Genomic DNA, 16,364 nt, shown 5'->3' on the forward strand with positions numbered 1-16,364 from the left:
CTTCTGTGCCCTTTAAGGGCCATTGTGGTAGCACAATGTCAGCGTGACATTTAATTCAATCATGTCTCCAAAATTGTGTGTCTGCCTTTTGGAGGGGTCAAAGTTTTTTTTTTGTTTTTCTATACTCCACTGTAATTTGTCTGTAGTTATTGAGCTCTGTTTTGTTTCTTCATTATTCTAATTATATGTTAAGAAAAAAATGCATATTTGGTATTGTAAATCTTGAAATTTGTAAAAAGACGTGTTCATGAAAAAATGTTATGATATCCAAACAAAGAACACATAAAGTTCAGATATATTCAGCATATACAAGTCACACCCAACACTGCCCTTTTGATAAGATTAAATAATATCCTTATACAATCTGACCAAAGCTACCCATATTATGACATTAAAGAAAAAATATTTTGGCAGGGGAAAAGGAAAGGAAAGTCCACAAATTCACATTTATGCAAGCAGCAGATAAAATGAAATTATGATCTTGGGTAATGAGAACTAAATAACCTTCCTTTTGAATAGTTCTTTACAGATCAGGTATCTAGTGTTTTCATTCATCACTCTAACATTCATATTTAAAAATGTTTTGCTTACTTGAGTTGGATGTCAATTTCTAGTAATGTTCAGCAGTACTAATAATTGCATCCAGCCATAAATTGTCAATCCTCCACTAAAGTCTCACACTTGGAATTATTCATTGTGTTTTCTGGGTACTGATAAATGGTGCATGCATTCATTATTTTTTACAAAACCTCGATCCACTTTGAAACACTTCTAGTTACATTTACAAATTTTATCCATATACTGTAGTGATTTGCCAACTTTTATAAAATGTGGTTATTTGTCTGAAGTACACATTTTTTAATGATAGAATTTTCTGTTTAATTCCTGATTAAAAACTATCAGCTCTTTAGTGTCAATAAGTCTGTTTACTAGCACTATGCAATACCCTTTTTTGGCCCTGAGGATAGAACATAAGAAGAGAAATTTGACAAACATAAAAAGACCACTCAGTCCACTAAGCCTGTTTTGTTAGTGAATAGATTAGTTGTTCCAGTATCTTATCCAGTCACTTACAAAGTTGTTGAGGTTTAAGCTTAAAATACATGACTTCATATTTCTAAATTCCCAAAATCCTTTATGTGAAGAAATGCTCTTAACTGTTATCTTCAGAGCATTTCCCTTCATTTCCACCAATGTTCTTGAGTACATGACACAATAAGCTGATTGGGTTGTTGCTGTCAGCTTTCTCATTGAACATTTTAAAGCACCATAAGATAACAAGCTGGTTGTCATAAGAGATCCGAACATCACTGTTTATAATGAACCCCCCTGAATGTTAACATTGCATCCCATCTGTAAAACTGTTTTTTTCAGTAGGTTGAACTGTTTCAGCAATGAACTATTACACCAAGCTGAGAAGGTAATGAAATTGATTCCTAGAACATGGCAGTAAATGTGTAACTAATGCAAGGATCTCTCTTAAATGCAAGGATCTCTCTTAAATCAGCTCTAAATCTATCTAAGCATCTATGTTATGAGATAAAAAAAATGATTCACAGTAGAATTTCTCATCATCAGCATCACCTCACAATACTTATTCTATTGAGGGTCATGGTAGCACATGCTGAGCTGGGCTGATCAGACCACCTAATCCCAAACAACATCTTCAAACACCTCCTGGAGTATTCCCTTGAAGTTCAAAGGTCAACTGACAAATATAACTGGAACTCGACTTGTACACCTCCATCGGCCATTCACAAGGGGGAAGCTCCAGAGTAATGGAGAGAGAGAGAATGCGACACACAAACCTTGATCAAGATGCCTGGTTCCATAGCTGTGCTGTGCCTGCAGATGAGCCCAACTACAGTATATCATTCCAGCATTGTCATGTTCTTGCATGAGCTCCATCTCTTTCCCCATCAGTGAAGTTATATTCCAACATGGAGTTTTCATTTCCAAAGTCTGTTATTCCTGCATTTGTTCTATTAATATTCTGGAATTGTCCCATTCTTGCCTGTTGACTGAATGACCTTTTATTCAACTATCATCCTTTAGTTTGCAGGTGGTGATCCCACATAATAGATGTATGTGATTTTTCAGACTGACTGAGCCCTATATCAGGCTTTTACTGGTGGACACCACTCCCAAGCCTGGCTTCAAGAAAGTGTCACGGTATCCCTGTACTGGACAAGGTTCTCTTTGGTTTAATGGAAAAATATGATTTATATCAATTAATTCTTCTTTATCTTGCTCCACCTATATAGATGAATATACCACCAGACAACATAGTTGTCCACTACATAAACAAAATTTTGAGAAAAGGTTATATATTTAGTATACCCACACAATATTTTTAAAGCTTGTTATCTGGGCAGTAAGTGTTCATCACTTATGAAGACAATACAGTGGATTCAGAAAGTATTCGGATCTCTTCATTTTCTGCACACTTTATTGAGCTTTAGATTGTTAGGGAAAATTATAAGTTAAATAATAGTAGAGATCACATTTATAAATGTCTCCAAGATGGACATCCGTTATTACAACAAGCTTAAAGGAGTTTGTCATGTGCACAGTTTGAAGAATATAACAAAGAAACAATGTTAAATACAAAATTAAGGAGCACACCGACCATCATACAGATAAATGGTATAATCTTTAGCACACCAGTATCTTTTGTAAATTTAAAGGTCCCAAAATGGTTAACCAGATTAAATGTTTTGGCAAATATCTGACTGTTAAATCCGAGTTCAGTATCTGATACCATAGTTAAAAAGTTCGAATATCATATTATCTCAACTCTTTAGTAATGTGCTAGGTACAAAAGGACAAAATTTCTTAGTTAAACAGGCAGGCACTATTAGAAGCACTTTACAAATTCATACAGAATGTTTTTCCCTGCCATAGATTTAATTTTAAGTGGATACATTTTCTATTTTTTGCTCACCAAGGTACAATCAGTAACCCATAATGACATAGTGAAAACATGTTTTCAGAAAAGGTTTGCAAATTTATTAAAAATCAAAACTGAAGACTCTCATTTATATTAGTATTCAGGTCCTTTGCCATGGCACTCCAGATTGTGATCTGGTGCATCCTGTTTTGTGTAAATATCCTTGAAATGTGTCGAGAACTTGAGAACTTAAGTTGATTGATTGATTATAGTTTAGGAAAGCACCTGTGTATATTCCCCTACTCACACTGCATATCATGGCAAAAATGAAGTCATGAAGTCCAATGAAATTTTACGTAGTCCTCCATGATAACATTTTGCTGAAGCATAAATTATGTAACGGTGTAAAACCATTTCTAAAGAATTGAGTGTACCTGGTAGTACGGTGGCCTCAAAAATTGTGAAATGGAAGAAGTTTGGAACCACCAGGACTCTCCCTAGAGTTGAATGTATGGCCAAACTGAATAACAGGGCAAGCAGGGCCTTGAACAAGGAGGTCACCAAGAACCCAATGGTCAAGCTAGCACAGATTCAAAAGTCCTCTGCGGAGTTGGGAAAATTTGTCAAGCACTTCAGCAAAACTCCATTAATCAGGTGTTTATGGTAGAGTGGCTAGAACGGAGCCAATCTTAAGTAAAAGGCACATGATAGTATAAAGGACTCTGAGAGCATAATGAAAAAGATTGCTCTCATGAGATAAAAAAAATTAACTCTTTGTGCAGAACTCTAAGCACTATGTCTGGAAAAGACTTGGCACTGCTCAACACCTCCCTTCAGAGGCGGCCTTAGGGATGTGTGGGGCCTAGGACTGACCAACCCCCGGTTACATCAAACACTGTTACCAGTGTGTGTAGACTGTATAAACTTCCACGCGAATTTAATAAAAATAATGTTAACATACACCAGATTTTCTCATTACAGTATTCAGCTAAATTTTTGCAAGATAACACGTGGACTTTATCAAAATATAACCGGAGAATATAACTTGACAAATCCGCTCGAAAGGGACACACGGACCTCAAAAGCAGGCCCCCTTAGGTGCAGGGCCTGGGGTGATCACCCCACTTGCCTCCCCCAAATGCCGCTCTTGCTTCCCTTATTCCACCTCTACAATGAAGCATGGTGGTGGCAGCATCATGCCATGGGGGTGGTTCTTAGCTCAGGAACAGGGAGACTGATGAGAATTAATCTTTTACAACATTAATGAACCAAAGCATACAGCCAAGACAATGTTGGAGTGGCTTTGAGATAAGTCTCTGAATCTCCTTGAGTGACTCAGCCGAAGCTCATACTTAAACCTCATTGAACAACTGTGGAGCGACCTGCAGATGGTAGTCCAAAGCCACTTCTCATCCAATCTAACGGAGCTTGAGAGGATCTGCCAAGAAAAATGGGATTAAGTAGCCAAATGCAGGTGTGCAAAGCTTGTTGAGACTTACCCAACAAGAACCAAAGCTGTAACTGCTGCCACAGGAGCTTCTACAAAGTACTGAATTAAGTGTTTGAATACTTATATGAATGAGAGATGTCAGTTTTTGATATTTAATAAATTTGCAAACCTTTTTGAAAACATTCTTTCGCTTTGTCATTATGGATTATTGAATGTAGTCTGATGGACAAAAACGTCAAACAGATTTTTATAAAATTAAATCTACAGCACAATAAAGTGTACAGAAAGTGAAAAGGTCTGAATATTTTTGGAATACATTCAAGTGAACACAAAGAAACACTGATACAATCAAAAGTAACAAGGTTGTTTTGTGTTTTCCAAAAACAAATTGATATCTTTTGAGACGGCTATATTTGAAATACTGAGTACAGACATTTCATGTATGACTATTTAATATGCAATAGACATTAGGCTTTGTTTTATGAAAAAAACACTTAATTTTCTACTGTTACTTCAATTTTGTGTATTTTTAGGTAATATTTATTTACCAAGGATTCCTTATATGAATTAGTGACCCCTGTAAAGCAGAGTGTTATTTGCACTTGTACAGTATGTGCAAGGAAAGGAAGTTACAGTGTATGCATTGTGTTAGTCAATTTTGCATTTTCTTAACCTACTTAACACATTATAGAGCTTTGGGAGCTGGTTTAACTGTTCTATCATTTATCTGATATATGGTAGCAGTCCAAAATAATTGGTTTGTTTATTTATTTAATCTGTATATTAAATTGTGTTTCTTTATGTACAGTATATATTGCATGGAAGAAAGCATAGGCAGTTCAAGGTAATATTATCTGGTCTAACAGAATTTCTGTTGTGGATCAGCAACTGTGATGCATGGCATCATCTAAACTGCACTCCATTTAATTACACATGCAGACAGACAGCACGGTAAAGAAAAGAAAGGAAATATATAGGAAATGCTACTAAAACCAACCAACAGCAGTTATTTTCATACACTACAGGTAGATCATCTTATTTTCTGACCACTGAGGTCAGTGAATTCATATATTTTGCAGCAGTTAAGTTTTATAGTATGTTTTTTGCACTGAGCTGTTTCGAAATACCACTGCTGTGATAAGTAACATGTACCATACATGTGTTTTAGTAGTTTATGATTATTTTTTTTATTTTCATGAGTCTTTTTCTGATCATTATTTTTAATTTGAATTTGTTTTGACTCTTTGTTATTCTTGTATTATTTTTTCTTGTTCATGCAATGTGTTTAGATGTATCATATGACTGCGATTCACATATGGATGTTAATGAAGTGACAGTTGTAACAGACAGCCAGCAGCTCAACCCGGCTGGGATGACCACAGACTGGAAGGATGGGGGAAGGCAACCTCATTGGGGCACTAATTCCCCCAAGACATTAGATGGCAGCTTCCCTGCAGTGTAGCGGTGCCCCGGATTCCCGCAGGGCACCATGGGACATGTAGTTTAATACCACCGCCCTGCTGGGTACCGTGGGTGCCGCCAGGGGACGCTGCAAGAGAACCTGGGGTGTCATGTCTCACCAACAGCCTGGAAGTACTACCAAGTCATGGACTAAGTTCTTCATCTGACACTGAAGTGCTGGCAAGTCACATGGACGGAAGGACAGAAGCACTTCTGGGATGGACCATATATAAAGGACTGCTGTGAACCCAGCAAGCGAGCCAGAGTTGGGTGGAGGTGGACAAAGCTTGCTGGGAGGGTGTGGAGGAGAAAATAGAGAGAGAGAGAAGAGAATTGTGATTACTGTGTTATTTGCCTGTTTATTGTGGCTGTGTTGCTTAGGGCACTGTTTTTGGGAAGGAAAGAATTAAAATTACTTCTCAGTGCTTTTACCTTGTGTCTGTCTGTTGGATTTAAAGGGGCAAAAGTGATCCCTAGCATCTGCACAGTATAAATTGGGTGGCAGGTTCAGTTTGAGTTATCCCTCAGTGGATATACAACATATTAAAATCTCCAGCACAGTTTGCTTTATTTCCAAGTAGGCTCTGGTGTCTGGTCTTGTTTTTTGGTTACAACTTTCTTTTTGGCACTCTCATTCGGTTCTTGTTTGTTTTATTTTTTAGCCTTTCATTTTCAATCTCCCAGCTTTAATTTCCTGCTGATCTCACCACAATTAGGGCCATGTTTATCAACTTCTGGTCCTTTTGTATTTCACAAGAATCCCGTGACACTGACGTTTCTCATAACAACTGCATTAAAAAGAAGAATCCATATACTCTTTGCTGCATGGGCTAATACAAGTTATCTATATCGCCTTCGAAAGGATTTGGTGGCAAATGTTTTTTTTAATTTTTTTTTTTGGAAATGCTTATATTTACCTTTGCCTGCATATTTTGGGACTATTTTCATTATTAACAAGTGGTTCAATACACACCCAATATTAGTATATTTGTATATGTGTTTTATGAGTGAAGGAATTATTGTTTGTCACTTTAATGATTGATGTTTTCTGATGCTATGTTGTTTAAAGGTGAAATTTGTCTTTCTTGTCCTCATTTACTACTGTTATTTGAGTCAATGCATTCATATTGTATTAAAATTTTTATATCAAATTTTCACTTCTTAGACTGGCCTGTTATATTTCTGATATGTTTTTTCTTTAGGCGTTTGCCACAATAACTGTAAGAACATCTTAACTCATTTTATTATTATTTGTAGCTGATTATTGTATTACAACTTTGTTTACTTTTTATTTATAACATTATTTTAGTGGTGTCATTCCATTAACATTTTGTTTCATCGTTAGTTTTAATTTGTGTGCTGTTTTCATGGGTGCTGTCATATCGTTGTTAATTACGACAGATTGTTATCAATCACAGAGGCACAGCTGATGACTTTCCGTTGGCAAGCGGTATGATATCATCATGCCAGAATTATAAAAGATGGTAGCAAACACACAATGATATCTACTCTTTCATTTAAAATTAAAAGAAAGGGCTTTAAGGCTTGAGACTTCTTTGGTTTATTTCACTATTTAGTAATTTTGGTTTTATTTTATTTAGGTATATTGCCTATCTCTTTATGATACTTTGACCCCAGCTTGCTCTTATTCTCCTCTTTTGAACATTCCTTTTTGAAAAAAAAAATCCCAGTCCAACCCAAGATCTATTTGAAATTACATTTCTCCAGACGTGATCTTTACATATTGGCAAACCTAAACAACATTAAGAGTTTACCACTTGACTAAACGGAGGCAAATGCAAAGAAGAATGAATGAGTTTATCCAAAATGACATTGTTAACAAATGCAGACTTCACCCAAATTACAAACAACCACTTTATGAATATTTCTAAATACAAAGAAAGTTTTTTAATACCCTTTTTCATTTTGTGAACTATAAAAAAGCTGAAATTTGGACATTACAAAGACTGTGTCTGGAATGAGTTGCATAGTGTTAGTATTAGCAGCCGATCCTCTGCACAGCCATTCCACAGAAACGTCACTGCAGTATGAGAAATTGAGTGTGGCTGGATGTTTGGGGCAGGGCTAGATATTGGCAATCAGGCCCAGTCGTTCTCACAAAGGCTGTCCTCACTACAGCCTGCCAAATGGAGTAAAGCTGGACCAGATCTGTGATGTACAAGGGGTGTTCAATTATAAATAGGATTTTTCATGTTCTGTTCTTATAAATAGTGCACGGTAGACCTGACTCCTTGGACAAACACATGCATGTTTGAAGTTGTCGTTAGTAGTGCTAGCTGCTCTTTCCCCCCTTCCTGTACATTGTAATCAACATGTTGGAGCAGGAGGTATACAGTAATGGTGTGCAGTGCATTATTATTTAATTTTTGACAAATGAAGGAGTCATTCCATCTCAGATTTATTCAAGACTTAAAAAACAGTCTGGGGATGAGTGTCTCTCTCCCTCAGTCTAGAGTGTATGATTGGTGCAGATCTTTCAGAGAGGGATTATCATCTCTTTGGTCTACTTAAGGAATTTTTAGGAGGGAAGAAATTAAAGTCGAATGAGATGGTTATTGATGCTGTGCAGGAATGGGTCAACATGCAGTCTTCTGGGATTTAGGAGCTTCCTGAGTACTGGAACAAGTGGATTGCAGTGTCAGGAGACTATATAGAATACTAGTGTATAAGTTGTTTGATTGTATTAAATAAATAAAGCGTAGCTCATAAATTCCTGTTTATATTTGAATGCCCCTCATACTTCTTTCTTTACATGCTGTGATTTACTCTACTTCTCATGCTGGTTGCTCACATGTCATCTTGCAACATCCAGAACATTCTGGGTTAAAAAAAGAGCCTTTGAAATAGTTAGAAAAGTCCTATATAAATTTTAAGGTCTTTCTTTTGAATGTTTAGGAAAGTTTAGGTAAACAGCTTTGTTACAGTACTTATTGAAGGTCAATGTCATGTTCCAGTTTGTTTTGATGACAAATGTTAATCAAGTAATTCTGTCAATTGAAAATTATTTTAGTGGATTTAAACAAAAATATGGGTAGTTGTTGAGGCAAGGGAACAGTTAAATATGTTACCAACTTACACTCACTGGCCACTTTATTAGGTACACCTGTACAACTTCTTGTTAACGCAAATGAAGGCATGAAGAAGAGCAACTGTAAATGCACATTGAACCTTTAAGTAGATGGGCTACAGCAGGGGTCCCCAACCCCCGGTCTGCGGCCCACTACCGGTCCGCAGCCGTCTGACAGCCGGGCCACGAGAGAACTGCCGGCAACGGCGACTCACTCAGACTTTTCAGAACGCTTGGCGGGCGGGGCTTTGCAGCGGTGCAGAGAGAGGAGAGAGACCGAGGTGAGAGACTATTACAACAAAGTATTTTTATGGTCCCGACAGTTTCCCCATATGACACGAGTCTATAGAAATTTACGTTACTACGAAGTACATTCAACAGATGCTTTCATTACAACGAAGTGACCTTGAAATGCTTGAACGAATCATCCACAGAGCAGTTAGATCTGTGGTTGCAGCTCAGTTGTGCACGTTTGCACAACGATCCCCAAACAGAAACATTGTAAAAAAATCTCTTTCTTCGAACTTTCCTCGTACTGTTTTTTTTTTTTTTTTTTTTGCTGTTTTTGTTTTCTGTGGTTTTCAGTGATACCTTTTGCTTATTGCTTGTCAACATTTGAAAAACATCCATTGGAATTTAACTCATTGTCACCCTCCTATAGAAACGGCAGACATGAAAAAAAGATTGCAGTGTTAATGTTTGTGATGTGCAATCTGTTGGATTGGCAAATGTAAAGCATATGTCTTTGTTATATGCAAAAAAAAGAAGAAAAATCTCAGATTGCAAACGTATGCGAACTGCTTAATAACTTTAATAATAATAGAAATGTTATGTAAATTGTGTATAAAACTGCCCCCCCCCCCCAACCAAACCCCCCCGACCGGTCCGTGGAAAAATTTGCATCTAATAAAGTGGTCCTTGCTGTCAAAAAGGTTGGGGACCACTGGGCTACAGCAGCAGGAGAATACACCGGGTGCCACTTTCTGTCAGCTAAGAACAGGCAACTGAGGCTACAATTCACACAGGGTCTCTAAAATTGGGTAGTAGAAGATTGGAAAAACATGCCTGGTCTGATGAGTTTCGATTTCTGCTGCGACAATTAGATGGCAGGGTCAGAAATTGCGGCAACAACATGAAAGGATGGATCCATCCTGCCTTCTTTCAACAATTCTGGCTGGTGGTGCTAATGGTGTGAAGGATACTTTCTTGGCACATTTTGGGCCCCTTAGTACCAACTGAGCATCGTTTGAATACCCCAGCCTACCTGAGTATTGCTGGTGACCATATCCATCCTTTTATGACTGCTGATTATTTTATTACTACTTTATTTGAATTTTATTTATAACATTATTTTAGTGCTGTCACTGCGTTGACATTTTAGTTTCATGGTTAGTGTTAATTTCTGTGCTGTTTTCATGGGTGCTATTGTTATTCGTTAAGACAAATCACAGAGGCATAGCTGATGACTTCTTGTGGGCAAGCGGTATGATATCATCATTCCAGATGGCTGCTTTCAGAAGGATAACATGCCATGTCACAAAGCTCAAATCATCTCAAACTGGTTTCTTGAACGTGACAATGAGTCCATTGTACTCTAATGGCCCACGCAGTCACCAGATCTCAATCTAATACAGCAGGTTTGTGATGTGGTGGAACTGGTGATTCACATCATGGGTGTGCAGCCAACAAATCTGCAGCAATTGCATGATGCTATCATGTCAATATGAACCAAAATCCCTAATGAATGTTTCCAGTACCTTGCTGAATCTATGCCCTGAAGAATTATGGCAGTTCGGAAGGCAAAAGGGGGTTAAACTTGGTAAGGTGTATGTAATAAAATGGCCAGTGAGTGCAAATTCATGGTGTTTGTCTTACAGAAATTCACCTTTTCAGTTTTCAGGAACAGATTAGATTGGTGAAGGAGGGCAACCCTGTAGTGCACAAAACATGCTTAAGCAAGAAAATAAAAGAAGCAAAGGCTGAATAAAACATCATTGATTACTAATCTTAAAAGTAAAATGAAAAACTGGGCAGCATACTGTATTGTGCACCAAAGTTAAAAAACGATACCCAACTCAATTGCTTGACATAACAGTTATGACAGGCAGCCTCGGCCATTACCCGGCTGGGACGCCAGTTGGATGGAAGGACCAGGGAAGAGAGCATTGATGAGGCAATATCTCCCCTGGGACACTATAGGGCAGCCATCCTTGGGTGGTGGTGGCACAATGGATTCCTGCAGGGCACGCTGGGACTTGGAGTTGGTACAGCCATGTTGGGTTCCCTGGGGGCCACCAGGGTGAACTGCAGAGCCCCATAGAGGTCTTCCACCCCAAATGAGAGTGATTCCAGGTAATACCGATGGGCCACCTGGAGCACTCCCAGAAGCTGAATAAAAGGAGCCACCTCGCTCCATTCAGGGAGCCAGAGTCAGGAGGAAGTGGATCAAGCTTATTGGGAGATGAGTGGAGGCGAAGGAAAAAGAGAAAAAGAGAAGAAGGAAAAGGACTGTGCTTTATGTACTGTTGTGGGGAGCAGATAAAAGCACTCCGCAGCTGTAAATAAATGTGTAGGCCGTGTGGCAATTCATGTCCAGCTTGTCTGTGTCGGGGTTAGGGTGGCTGTACATGCCCCAGTGGTCCACACAAGCTTTGAATGTACTTTTGCACCACTTCATATTGCTAGCTATTTATAGAGTTAAGGTTTTATCATTTTGGAGTAGATGGCCAATGCTTGTTTGGTCTTTACAATAGTAATAATGGCACTTGAATAAAATTCAATAAATTGTGCTAAATTGATAAGAGTTGTTATTTTTTTACTTGCTATGCTACACTTTATATTTAGGTACATTGCAAGCCATCTGCTTTCCTCTGTTGTATTTGCATTGTTGGCTCATGCATATGACAATAAACCTCAATTTTTTTTCTCTTTAACATGTTGGTATAATACAGCTTAAAAACAAATCTGTAATTCTCAGCAAAGAGTGGATGCTTCTTTTTTTTCTACTTTAGAAAAGCGACTCCCCAAGACTTGGTGTTATCACATTCAGGACTCTGCAAAACATACCTTTGGAAATCATGTCAATATTTTTGTACCTTCTGCAGGCCGAGATAAAATAAATGACATTTTCTGTGTAAGCTGTCCAATCTTGTGTCATCAAAATTGTCTGCATCATACATATGCAATTTCTCCAGATATTTCTCCTATTTATTCATAGATGTGATTCAAAGCAAACATTCAGCACTTTTACAGAATTGCTCAGTGTCCTTTGAAGTCATTGGTTAGCTCCTGTTCAGGGTCCTTCTGCTGTTTTTTTTTTTTTGTGCAGCTATATTTTCAATTGAGTCATTATGTTCCAAACTGGCATGCTATACTGATAAAGTATTCTGCTTTTTTTTCCCAAAATGGTACTCTTTACTCAGCTAAAAGCCTACTTAAAACTGTACACTCAGCCAGAAATTGCTGTTTTTTGTGAACCTCATTTTAGCTTCAGGTAAACATATAAAAAATGGCTTCAATTCATTTATGTTACTCTAGGAGGAATAAAAAACATATTATGTAGAATCAGATTTAAGCATTTAAGTGATTCATTTATATGAAAACAAAGCAACATGTAATGTAAAGGCACAGACATGGTAGTTATTGTCTCATTAAGCATGCATAGGAAAAACACTCTATATAATGCACTATGCGCAGTGTTTAATTTTTTTCTTAACAGTAAAACATTTAACCTACACACTAATTAAACTTGTGCATACCCAAATGATACGTTTGAAAATAACATTTTGTTTAGCACTCCTCTTAGCTTACTGCTTCATAGCATTATATAAAAAAGCAGTACATCAACCCATAGCAATGAAAAATTAAACAAAGATCTTATTAATATCTTTTTGTTTTCTACAAGACAACAATGAGATCACAAAGAAGTACAAAAGGAGATATTTTCTTTTGTCTTATGCTTTTCAGATTTTTCTCCTGAGAAAATATACCCTAAGTATTCTCACAAGTGTCCCCTCTAAGGAAAAAACACGTCTTAGTGACTGGCAAATATGAAAATAATGAAGGTCTTAGAAATAAACCTGATTCCTTAGGTTTAAAAGTCTATTCGGAGGTAAAGAATTTAGGGATAATCATTGACTCTGACCTTAACTTTAAATCGCATATTAATCAGATTACTAGGACTGCATTTTTTTACTTAGCAAAAGTTAGATCTTTTACAAAATTACAAGATGCTGAAAAATTAGTTCACACTTTTGTTTTTAGTCGACTAGATTACTGTAATGCACTCTTAACAGGACTACATAAGAAAGACATCAATCTGTTGCATTTTGTGCAGGATGCAGTAGCCAGAATCTTAACTAGAAAAATTAATTCAGAATTGACTACTACTATTAAATACTACTAATTGTTTATAAAGCTTTAATTAATTTTACTCCTTCCTATATTTTAGACTGTCTGTCCTCCTGCACTCCAAGTTGTAACCTTAGATCTTCTAAAGCTGGTCTTTATATATAATACGCTACCATGGCTGTTTGTTGGTCTGTCCAGGATTTTAAATCACCTGTAGCTTGCAAACCGTTTGACTTATTGACCTGAAATTTGGTACACATATACTACGTGATGTCTGCTATCCACTTTTGGGGTGATGATTGACCTCCAAGGTTATTCCTCTATTTATTTTATTGTAGAATCAACTCTCAGCATCAGGCAGCAGGGTGGCCATGTAGCGTATACGTACAGGCACCTTTCTCATCCCTACCACCTTTGCCGTCACTTCCCCTACCTCTTCATATTTTAAATCATTCTTGAGGCAGATTGAAGACTTAAGTGCCAGCTTAAGTGAAAAATTAAACAAAACGTACTAAGTAATTGCAACTGAAACACTGACTTAATCAGTTTTAACACAAAAAGATGTCGACAAAAGACGTGAAGAAGCGGGCCGCTAGGGTGGAGAAAAGAAGAGCTGAACCTCTGAGCAAACAAATGCTAAATGTACAGAGGAAGAGTATGAAAACTTTGAATGCTCAAGCCAAGTTTATTCACTGCACGTTATTGTACAGTACCCCGTTACTGGTGTTGTATATTTTCCTGTTGTGTTCCTGTTATATTTCCCTGCTTTGTTTATTGTGTTACTGTTACGTCATCAGTGTGAGCCTCTCCCAGTGTTCGTTGTGTTACTGCAGGAGGTAAGCACACTGTTATTTTTTGTATAGTAATAATATTAATACATTTTATTTATATAGCGCCTTTCCCATGCTCAAGGTGCTTATAGAATTAATTCAATTATTTTAAATTGCTTGAGTAAATTTTTTTTGCATGTGACAGTAGTAGTAATATGATCTTCATTGTGTACAGTTGTTGTTTTGAAATGTTTTGAATGTTTTCCTTTTAATTTTGGTTACGTGTTAGTGTGAGCATTCAATGGCCTTTCCATTTCTTTTTTATGTTTTCTGTTTAAACAATTCAGCTATGTTATTTAATTTTTCTTGTATTTGTATACTGAGCAGTGCATGAATATGTATGTTGTAATTCAGCATCGCAGTCCCAGTGTCCGTTGTGTTACTGTGAGAGGAGGAGGAATTGCAGTGCTGTAACAGTCATTTCTTTTTATGTTCTCTGTTTTAACGTTTCAGTTCAGTCTGTTAATAAAAAAAGCATCGAGAAATAAAAGAATCGATTGTGGTTACATTACTCCTTCATGGTGGTTTGTATGGAACATACAAATCACAAAGCAGAAGCTTCAATTGTTAACCAGTATCAAGGCCATGGTGCAGCAGTGCGGTGCATGCAGTGGGGACTGGTAACATTCAGTCCATCCCAACCAATGACATCATTCTTTAGGGGCTAATTTGATGGCTCATAATTTTCTGTTCCTTAGGTTTATGTTTTTATTTTGAAAATTCCAATGTCTGGTCCACTATTTTCAGGTCTTTCTATCACCACCAATTTGAGAGATACCATTAGCGTTGCATCACATATTTCTAGAGGAGTGGATTCAAGGTTTTTGACCCATGGGTAATCAGTGCAACAGGATAAAAGGTTGGCTAGGGGCTCCTTTTGTTTTGTGCTTCTTGCCAGTTTTCTTCGGTTTGACCTCTTTACCTGTTTTCTCAACTTCGGTTCTTGTCTTTTTATAGGATTTCGCAGCTCCACTAAAAAACATATGGATGAAGTTTTCCAGCATCTAGGAACCTCTGAGACAAAATGGATAATGAATGCATTTACCACTCATTTGAAAGAAAAGATGCTATCATGGTGATGTGGTTGACAGTGCTTTCAATAGCGAAAAGGTTTCCTTTGCTTCAGATATCCAAACAAATATTTTTGCATGCTTCTTAGTAAGAGAAGTATTAGGAGAAATAGCAGGAGTAAAGTTCTCATGGAACCTTTTACAGTAGTTGGCAAAACCAAGTAATCATGGCACCTGTTTAACGGCTGCAGTTGATTTCCTGTGTTGAATGGCGTTAATCTTGGCTTGGTCACTTTGTAAACGAGAATGTGAACATTCATATCCTAGAAAATGTGATGGATGCAGTGTTTTTTTGTTTTGGCTATACTTGAATTTCCATTTACTATATGTGTGCAGACATCTCTAATGTTAACATTAACTTACCTAATTAACATATGTGTCCCTTCTTTGCTAATGACTATGAATAAATGCAAGTTTACACACACCATTAACATGACAAAAAAAAACAGTTAAACAATAGGATGGTGGAACCTGGTCTGTCTTGTTTGGTATTACTGTGATACCCTCTGACACAGTCATCAACTGATAAAATATACCAGCATATATTTAAATGTTAACACACTAAAAGCCTGGTGACTACCTGTTGCAGATAAAATGTTTTGACTATGACCTGCCTAAATTGAAACACATCAAGCTTAAAATTGAACTGTTTTGAGCTGAAAAAGGACAAGCCAAAATAAAACATAAAGATCATGCAAACTGCACAGATTGCATTAGTCGAACACAAAACACTGGGCCTGTCTGATAGCAGTGCTGTTCATTGTGCAGCTGTTTATGCACGGCCAATAATCAATCAAAAAAATAATTTCTTTCTGCCCCAGGATTCTGTGCTTCTTTGAAACAGAAGAATCATGTGGAGGAAGCTCACATAAGTGACTTCCAATTACTACAATCAACTGCCTTAGAACAGTGGTTGCCAAACCCGATCCTGGGGACCCACTGTGGCTGGAGGTTTTTGCTCCAACCAACTTCCGTTTTTCATTGGACTCTTAGCCTAATTAAGTGAGTCATTATTTCCCAGTTTCTTTGTTTTGGAGTTGATGTAGAAATTACAAACTAAGTTTGGTAGATTTTTATTAAAATGTAATAAGCAGTTATTTGGGGAACTTGTACTTATATGTGGAATATGTAGTTTTTGTAAGTTGTTAACAGTATTTTCAACCTAATTTTCATTCTGCTTTTCCAAGTGTTCTGGTTATTTAATTGATTAATCATTAATTTGTAA

The sequence above is a fragment of the Erpetoichthys calabaricus genome, chromosome 13, assembly GCF_900747795.2.
Source record: "Erpetoichthys calabaricus chromosome 13, fErpCal1.3, whole genome shotgun sequence".
NCBI classification, from domain to species: Eukaryota; Metazoa; Chordata; class Cladistia; order Polypteriformes; family Polypteridae; genus Erpetoichthys; species Erpetoichthys calabaricus.